Source organism: Zingiber officinale, chromosome 9A (genome assembly GCF_018446385.1).
Source record: "Zingiber officinale cultivar Zhangliang chromosome 9A, Zo_v1.1, whole genome shotgun sequence".
In the NCBI taxonomy this organism is placed as follows: domain Eukaryota; kingdom Viridiplantae; phylum Streptophyta; class Magnoliopsida; order Zingiberales; family Zingiberaceae; genus Zingiber; species Zingiber officinale.
Window position 1 is genome coordinate 43,379,225 of NC_056002.1, and position 3,179 is coordinate 43,382,403.

Genomic DNA, 3,179 nt, shown 5'->3' on the forward strand with positions numbered 1-3,179 from the left:
GTGCTTGTATTGGCCCTAGGGGGCAAGTATCTTGAGCGTGATCCGTACTTCCGCAAGTTTTGCAAACACAAACTATCACATTGGTCGTGTTGTTGTTGTTGTTGTTTCCCATGGCCTCAAACTTTTTGGTCAGAGCGTCCAGCTTTGCAGACATGAGAGTGACTGCATCCACATCGAATTTCCCTGACGCTTTTATTGGATTCCCTGAGAAGGAACCACCATATCTTTATGATGCCCACTGATGGTGATTCTATACCACATTCTCTATGATCTCTTTAGCTTCATCAAGGCTCTTGTTCATTAGTGTGCCTCTTGCTGTAGAATCGAGGGATACCTTCATGTGATAGTTGATTCCATTGTAGAAGGTGTGTAGAACCAACCATTTCTCAAGGCCATGATGGGGGAACTGTCTGAGCATACTCTTGAATCTATCTCAAGCTTCAAATAATGATTCTAAGTCCACCTGTTTGAAGCTTGCAATCAAGTTCCTCATGTGGATAGTTTTGCTCGGTGGATAGAATTTGTCTAGGAATTTCTACTCACACTGCTCCCAAGATGTAATGCTGTTTGCTGGAAGGAAATTTAGCCGCTGTTTGGCTCTATCTTTCAGGGAGAATCTGAAGAGCAATAAACTTACTGATTCTGGAGGGACTCCGTTCACTTTCATGGTGCCGTAGATCTCGTAGAAAAGCTCCAAGTGGTGGTTTGGATCATCATGTGGTCCTCCTCCAAATTTATTCTGCTGAACCATGTGAATTACTGAAGGCTTGATCTCAAAGTTGTTAGCTTCGATTGGCGGTCGAGTGATGCTAGACCGAACCCCTTGTGCATAAGATGCTGCATAATCCTTCAATAATTTATCAGCCATCTCTGAAGATTCTTGTGCTGCTTGAAATACCTTCTGTAAGTTTCTTCTTCTCAGGGAAGTCCTATCAATCTCTAGATCGAACGGTAAAAGCTGTCCTGAAAGATTAACTCTTCACATACAAAAATAAAATATGAACTATAGTAAAAAAAATGAAATAATATTATTTTTGGTGTTTTTAATAAAAATGCAGAAAGTAAAGAAAAACAAGAATGCAAACAAAAGGAACGATAAAGGAAAAGAAAACAAAGTCTAGTCTAATCTAGTATAACTATCACCAATGTTATAGACACAGTCTCCGGCAACGGCGCCAAAAACTTGTTATGATTCCGCAAGTGCACGGATTCGTCGTCAGTAATATAAAAGATTGTCGAACCCACAAGGACTAGTTATAAGCACTAGTGATGGCACACTTAGGATTAGCTACACTATCGATGGATGTAAGTAATCTAAGTAAAGAGATTAGAAAGCGGGGGATGAGAACTAGCAACAAGAAGAAATCAACCTGGTTAATGAAGAGTTCTAGGAGTTCGGTTTCATTGTAGTGGTATTGATGTGTCTCATACTATCCTATACTCATTGTCCATCGACATGCGTTCACCGGAAGCTAAAGCAACTATCTTTGAGCACTAAACAAAGACAATCCCTATGAAATCCTGTTACGGTTAACCCCTGTCACTAGGGCGCCTCGGTAGATCACAAGGACACGACTCTTATTGATGTTATCAAAGATAGAATTAAGAAGCTTAGTTTGGTCTCTTACTTCCTTGTGGAGGCGTCGCCTCCCCTTTCTAAGAAGTACCCTAGATGTTCGTGAACGGGTTACCCTTGTCACTAGAGCCCCTCAGGTGTATGATCTAATGTATTCCCTCTACGAGATTGGCAATCCCTACACAATAAATCAAGATGACAAAGAGATCAAGTAATAGAAACAAAGAAATCGAATTCATCCGATGAATATAAACGTAATATGAGTTTTACATCAAGACCAATCCACAATTACTCCCTCATCCTAGAACAAGGATTATACTCCATAGACACTGGAGAAAAACCTAAAGACATAGTAAATCTAAACATACAATCCTCAAAAGTAAAGAGAGAAAGAAGAAGTATGCTTATCCAATAATGATGAGTGATCTTTGGATCCAAACCTTTGCTTCTGTAGTTGATGTGGTGATGAAAGGTCACTGGATCGATGTCCTGGACGGCGTGGAACAACACCATATTGATTCTCCTCTTGTCGGCTCGCCTCCCGGGTCTCCCCTCCAAGGAAAAGGGGTTAAACCCCCTTTTATAGGCTAGGGTGTGGCGCGGCGGCACGGTCGTGCAAGGATGACACGACCGTGCCCTGACTTGGCTCTAGATGCGTTGCATGACCGTGCCGATTGGCATGACCGTATGATGCTAGGACTCGGCTTCTGGGACACAGCCGTGCAAGGTTGCACAACTGTGTGCTGCTTGGCCTCGGTCATGGGGGGCACGATCGTACAGGATTGCACGGTCGTGTTCTGATCTGCCTCTCGATTGGCCGCACGGTCGTGCAATGGTTGCACGACCGTGCATTTCTCCTCTTCTGGTTGGCCACACGGTCGTGCAAGGTTTGCACGGTCGTGTTCTCTAGCTCACTCCGATGCGTCGACAAATGCTATTTTCACTCCGAAAGTTGTTCCTGTCAATACAAAACCAAACAAAGAGCAGATATCTGTGCAAAAGAGTATATATGATGAATACATGATAAAAGAGGCGATCATACAAAGGATACATACGTATAAAGCAACCGAATGTGCGTAAAAGCATGCATAAACTATCATAATATTTGCGCACATCAACCATCATTGCATTGCATGCTGACAACCAAAGTCTCCCTTGTGGTGTGAGAGAGTTGTTAGTCATATTTATAACTACCCATTCGACCACTATGGGAGAGTGGTAGCTAGGAGTGGAGTTAGTCTTGTCGTGCTCACTTGGCCGCTCAGTGTTATACTTTATCAGCCTCAGCTACTCATTAGTATTGGTATCTGGAGGGTATAGTAGTCAGGGGGTTAGAGATGTGAGTATTCAGGGACCCTAATGTTATGTAGTTAGATAACTACTTAGTGAACTGTCCGCCTCGACCGTTATATAGTGGTATCTAGAGGGTAGTACAATTGTCACGGACCCAAGGCTCTTGACCATACGGGGGTCATGGTGTTTGGAGAGGTGGCGGGGGTGACCATGTGGCATGCATTCCCATTTGCATATGATGCGGGTGAATCTTGTGGAGATATATTTGCATACATATCTAGTAGATACTAGCTACATGTGATTATGATAT

General features: G+C 43.0%; 1 non-coding gene across 1 annotated transcript; it reads left to right on the forward strand.

Moving 5' to 3' along the window:
- Window positions 1-389: 389 nt before the first annotated feature.
- Window positions 390-499, forward strand: LOC122022144. The gene has a single exon (XR_006122873.1). It is a non-coding gene; the product is annotated as a small nucleolar RNA R71 (small nucleolar RNA).
- Window positions 500-3,179: the final 2,680 nt, after the last annotated feature.